At 34.7% G+C, this 6,627-nt stretch overlaps 1 long non-coding RNA gene across 3 annotated transcripts in view; it reads right to left on the bottom strand.

Annotated features, from left to right (window-relative positions):
• The window catches only part of LOC147836038 (uncharacterized), a 41,705-nt gene extending 35,729 nt beyond the window's left edge, over positions 1 to 5,976 (bottom strand). For 2 of the 3 annotated variants that reach the window (XR_015495876.1, XR_015495877.1), the window contains exons 1-2: positions 5,920 to 5,957; positions 5,670 to 5,781 (exon numbers count right to left, since the gene is read on the bottom strand). This is a non-coding gene — a long non-coding RNA (uncharacterized LOC147836038). Of the gene's footprint in view, positions 1 to 5,669; positions 5,782 to 5,919 lie in introns of all 3 variants that reach the window. The other variant, XR_015495875.1, reaches the window with a different exon arrangement.
• Between the last annotated feature and the right edge of the window lie 651 nt (positions 5,977 to 6,627).

The following is a 6,627-nucleotide window of genomic DNA, read 5'->3' as shown; positions in this document are numbered from 1 at the left end:
ATAGGCAATACGAACAGTAAGAGGTTAAGGAGAAAAAAATTAAAAAGATTTATTGCAATACTCATTTTGTTTTACTTAAAAGCCAAGAAAAGTACACTAGTTCCTAGTGTATTGTATAAAAAAAAATTACACTAAAATCTCACAGCTGCTGGTAGCCTATGTACAAACTGGGGAACACATAAAATCCTACATTTTCAAAATAAACATAAAAATGAAGTTAATAAAGATAAATTGGCCATTTCAAATAAAAATTTGTACTTAAATAAACATAAATAAACCATCTTAATTATCCCTGCGCTAAAAAATGCGAGACTGTAGTCTGTAACGCGGATCGAGTGCTTTCATAAGATGACAAAAGCCCACATCTCCTATCACAGAAAACGTCTGCAAATCTTTAGTAAAAACACCTCCACTGACTTTGTTATTTTAATTTGTCTCTCGGAACCAGTTAGGTATGTTTGCTGGAAAGATTACTCATACTGTTGCCTCACTTCGCGGGCACTTCCTTGTACTGTTGCCTCAGCCTCACTTCACCGCCATTTGACATGTTAAAGTGTGGAATGATGGTTTAGCGCCCCCTAACTTTAGAGCATAGTGATTGGATATTTACTCGCGGGAAGGAGTTTCCTCATCTCAGCTCATAGACTTACAGGCACACACATTCAATTTGGGGAGATATAAAATGCACATGAATTACTTAAACGCAAAACCGAGAAAACCGCATATTGAACAGTGGTTATCGTACCCTACAGTTCAATATTATATTGAGAATCATGGCATCCCTAATATTTAGTGACACATTTTTTTTTACTTTTATTATCATCCTTTTACACTTTTTTTTTGTATCCGCTCAATATAACCAAAAGTCTGTGATCAATTAAGTGGTGGAAAGTCTTTTCTCGTTTACCTGTATCGTTCTGTGTGCGTGAGACCTGGCAACACCCACTGGCAGTCTTACGTGCTTTGCAGACCCACAGAGTATTTTTGGGACTTAAAAAATTTGTTCAGCAGGGGTTTCTAAATCTCAATTGTCTGGGATTTGGCTTTTGCTTTCTAAAGCTGTCGTTAATCATATGCATTATTGCATGAGAGAAAGAAAAACATTAAATACTTCATTCTTTAATCTAATTGACTCTAAACTTTACATATACTCAGAGAAGATGAAATGACTAGTCTAAACATGGCTACAAAATATATGTACACCATTAATAATGGTTAATCAACGCATTTGTCTTAAATAATCTACACATTTTAATCTTGCAATAAAATAATTTTAGAGAAAATGCCTGTTATTATTCCCTATTCTGCCATTTATTTCTCAGTTGCTGTATATTTTGTATACATATCTATAATGCTTTGGCATTTTAGTTTGCTTTGTACTTGAAAAGTAAAGAGAGAGAAGCAGATTTTACCTGTCAGTGTGTGCACATGGCTCCTGAAACAGCATAAAAGTAAGAGAAATAGTGGATTTCTATTTTATTTCAACAGTCTTTTTTTTTTACTTCAGCCCATTGAAAAAAAAGTGTATGACAGTGTCATAATCAGGGGCGTAGTAAGTAGAGGAAAAGGGTGACACAATGCATAGTGTCCTGGAAATTAGGGGCCTAGTGATGGGTTGCAGGGGGCCCAGGGATAAAGCCCCCATCCCACCACCTCCCATCCAACCCCCGCTCTCCCCTTACTAGATTGCTAATGTTACACACAACTCCCCCACCAAACCCTCAACTACTTAGTTAACTATTTATGTGATGTGGGTAAATGGTGTATCTTCTATCCGGCTACCACCTATATACATATATACACACACTTGACCAATAAAGCTCATTCTGATTAAAAAAAAACATTCTGAGGATTCAGAAAAGTTTACTATTTTAACTTTTTCATTGATTAAAATCTTACTGACACAACGTAGGACAATATCAATTGTGAATGATGACATTTACATGTTAATAACCATTTGTAATTGTGTTTTTCCACAAAGAATATGACTTTATGATTTTTTTAAATGTGTAAAACTTTAACCTGAATCATATTTCGTGACATTCATCTAACCAAATTTTAACATATAATTTTTAACGCATTCATTTGTTTCTATTTGAAGAAAACTAAAAACTAAAAGGGAAATGTTCATAAACCAACTGCACAGTTTTTGTCATTAAGAATTAATCATCACATCCAAGATGTTTTATTGCCAATGCATTTGTGAAGCCTCTTGAATGAGATGGCCTCTCAGAGAAAACGCTATCTCATGTCACCATTTTCCGGTTCAAGTCATGTGCTTCAAAGGCCATTGTGTTCATCTGTTTGTTTATTTTCTTCCTGTACTATAGAACACAATCACATGCAGACAATGTATAGCTTATTCCTTCCCAGCATTTGCCACTATAGACATAGGGCTAGGCCGCACGAAAAGATGGGCAAGTGAGTTGAGGACACAAAGGACATGACAGGACACGCAGGCCCATCCAATACAGTGGCCTTTGTGTAACTACATTGATGGAGGCTTAAAGTTTAGCCTGTGTTTAATGAGTTGAGAATGATCTGGGGCAACTGGGGCGCAATTCCATTAATTTCATCCATGCAAATGAATCACACATTGGCAACTGGGTCCCACTATAGATTCTCCCACTAGCTTACTGGAAGTGAGGTCATGACCTTGATGTGACATTTTTCAAGCAATTAAAACAGATCTAAATGATGCTATTCTTCATGCTCGCAGAATGCCAGCCTGCATCTGATGCAAGCGCTTACAAAAGCTTTGCGTAAGCTTGGGACTTTGTGATGTCAGTTGATGTGCAGTGAATATAAAACAGTCCCTGCCCAATCACAGCGGTTGAGGGATGCCTATAGATTGCTTTTGTTTCGCTCTTTTTTAACGTCTGTTAGTAAGTTGCGGTCATTGAGTGCAAGTCTGCATACATCAGTCCTCGACTTTTCCTCTCATTCACTACTTGACAAGAGCCCACAAAAACATTATTAGCAGCCTATTTTTGCTCATCTGGTTTCCAATAGAGATCTGCTTGTCAAAGAAAAAGCCCATAGAAATGAAGCTGCCCAGTGCTCTTGTAGTAATGCCATTTTAGTCCCGGTGAGGGTTGTGCAACCAGAGGGCCAGTTCCTGCTGATGCATAAGAACATGCGGGACATGTACATGTATCTGCACTCAGATCGACACTGCTTCTATTCAAATCTAAAAACAGCTATTCACAATGTAGAATTGTTTTTCAAATGTGGGTAAAGGATTGTTTCACACTCACTACTCCCAATTAATTTTCAGAGTAAGTAGCTAAAGGAACAACTAGGTGCTATACGTTGCTAAATGACACTGCAATGTCATTGCATGATAATGTCATTACATGAATCGAAACTCAAACTGAATTTAAAGGCCTGTAGCCAGGGGAAGTTTGGGTGGTACAAAATACCCACCTCTCACTGACAAAGGTCCAGAATTTGTCTCATACATGAGCTCATTTGTCCTATTTTGACTGACATGCCACCATAAATAGTAAAAACAACCAATTAAAAATGGCTTTGAGACCATGTGATCCTCTATTAGCTGTCGCATCAGTGTGACTTTAGTTATCAGTTCACCAATGCTAACAAATATTTTCATTTGATAATCTGATGCAAGAGAAGTCATCTTTAACTACTGTTTTGTTTTTAAACAGAAAACATTTAACAGGTTACTTTTATTCTACATCTTTGACCTTATTCTTGAAACAAATGACCAATAAAAAAGTGTGAAGCACCAAAAGTAGCCCATATTAAAGTTAATTTTAATACTATTTTGGCTATTGATGTTTAGGCATGGGAAGGTAACCGATTTCAAGGTACACCATGGTTTAGAAAAAATCAAGGTTTTAAAACTGCCAAAATGTTATACAATTTCTGTCATACAATTTCTATGGTATATCCAAGAAAAAAAAAAGTCATGTTTTTTTTTTTTTTTTTTTTTTTTAAGGCAACAGTATCTCCCGCAGAAAAGATATCCAAATATGTTGTTTTAAAATTGTAAAAATTCTGTTTTGGAATGAAACCTGTCGTGTTTACTGCTCTAAAATATTTAAATGCTTCTCAAAATAAAATATATCAAACGTACTTCATCTGCCATTTTATCATGATCACCAGTTCACCACATTACTCCCATTCTCTCGTGGTGCATCATGGGATAGTGTAACATCCTTTAGATGCGCACTTCAGAATCTCACCGGAAGTTGTAGGTCATCCAGGTACTTCTTCCATACTGTTTTCCGATTTCTAAGAATTCAGACATATTACTCAGCTTATACTCTTTTTAGCATACTATATAGTATGGAAGTATGGAATTTCAGGCACTGCCATTGTGTTCAAAGTGCAAAAAAATTATTTTGTTTTTACCCAGACATTTACAAAGAAAATATTTTAGGGCAGTAATTACAATACCATGATACAGTGATATTTTTATCCAAGGTTATCATACATTAGAATCTGATAACGGCCCACGCCTATTGTTGTTATCCATGAATTTTCATAGTGCTATTTTTATTTTTTTTTTTTACAAAAGAGCCAAGAAAAATTGTGAAGCTCTACATTATTATTATTATTATTATTGTTATGTTTATTTATTTATTTTTTATTATTATTATTCATATTGAAATGGTCACATTCTGGAAAGTTGAATCAAAAATTACAATAGACTACAGTTTTTAATTTAAAACTTTAACAGATTCTTATTTTTTTCTATATCTATGTAGTGTAGTTTTACAAATTTATTTAATCTAAATCTTTAGGAAATATTTTTTGGTACATTAAAGTGTGTTTATGATGACCACCAGACAAAAATAGTGCTTAAATTGTCACTAAAATTCATTATTTAAATATGCATAATTAACAACATTATTAAAATATATCAGAATTAAACATAAAATGAAGAGCATAATTGCAAAAAGGTCCACTTTTGAAGAAGAAAAAAAAGAACCACCCCTTTCACCAGGCTGGCTACGGGCCTGAAGAATCTATAATGTAATAAAATAATGAATGAGTTACATGTTAACAACAAGGTATCAAAAGATGAACAGTTCAACCTCATATCAAACAATTGTTCGGTTCCGGTTTTAATTATTCACCAAAAATGAGAAATGTGTGCTCTGCCAACAGATATTGCTGGTGTTCCTGCACAACTGGAAAGGATGCAGTTTCAGGACTGCATTAGGACCCCTTATTGAGGCTTTTGTTTTCAAATAATAAACCCCTTCAATCTTATACAACAGCCTGTCGGGCTTTATTCTGCAAAAACCTCCTATGCTTCTTCTTTATCCCTAACATAAAGAAATTGTTCATTAATTATTACCTTAAGTAAATGAATTATTACTTTATAAACTGCATATGAATCCAGAATTTCGTAAATGCAAAGAAAGTAACAGTTCCTACACATAGGCCTACATTTAGCTAAATTTACTATTAGATTAGATTGCACTATACAATATGGTTAACCGCGTGCTGAAACATAGCATGCACATCTGCTGATAAAAATTGTGCAAATACAACAAGAAAACAAAACGAACCTGTTAATAAATTCACGTTTATCTTGATCTTATTTGGTGGTGTCAGTGTTTAAGGAGAAAAACGACAAGTTGTGACGTTTTTTTTTATATAAAATAACGAACTTAGGGATTAAAAATCCTTCTTACCAGATTCTGAGAAGTCCACAGCTGAGTCTGAGTAGTCCATTGTCTCAAAAGCTTAAATAGAAATCGCTCCCAAAAAATCACTGACGCTTTTTACATTTGACCAGTTTTATACCTAAGAATGAAAGAAAATAAAACAGTGATTCACTTCACTGTTCTCTATTAGTAAAGAAATAAAATGTCTGGGTTTCTGTAATCAGCCAGTCATTAATTTAACAATTAAATGATATACACGTATATTTAAAACTCGTACCTTCAGCATTCGCTATGGATGCCATCTTGTGGTGAAGCACGGGAAGAAAATAGGCGCGAATTTTACAACGCATTATGGGTCTTTAGCAGTTGAGCGTGAACCAGCTGTTTAAAATTATCTCCCGAATTAATGCTTAAAACAGTAAGATTATTGTGGGTTTATTAAACATATCAAATAAGAATTCAGTAGTATACATGTTATCAAGCAGAGCTAAGGAATTGATGTATTTTGTAAACTGTTTTTTTTTTTTTTTGTAGAATGTTTTTTATTTTTGAATTGGAGTCTGTAATAAAGTTTGATTGGAGAACGTCCACCATGGTTTCTGACACCACTAAAAATGTCTGCTATAGAGAAACGTGAAAAAATAATCCATTAAATAATTTACTTTACCTAGGGTCAGAATGAAGAAAGGTGTCGACTTGTTCAAGTGTAAAAATGGCACCCCATGTTTGAATATGTATCCGTGCTCTTTTTGCATGTTACAGCATGTGACTGCGTTTTGGTGTCTTATATCACAGTTCCCTCTCCCATATTCTTAAAAATCTTTATTTCCAAACTGCTTGTCCTCTTGTACCCTGGTAACAAGACTACCACAAAAACTGTTTCCTGTTGTCAGCAAAAAATAACCAAAGGCATTTCTCCAAGTCGTCTTAACATGGGCCCCTCAACACGCCCAGTTGCAGGGATCGGAATCCAATTTAAAAATTT

The sequence above is a fragment of the Danio rerio genome, chromosome 7 (assembly GCF_052040795.2).
Source record: "Danio rerio strain M-AB ecotype USA chromosome 7, GRCz13ab, whole genome shotgun sequence".
NCBI lineage: Eukaryota > Metazoa > Chordata > Actinopteri > Cypriniformes > Danionidae > Danio > Danio rerio.
Note: the sequence above shows the minus strand (reverse complement) of the source record. Positions and strands in the feature narration are given on the sequence as shown.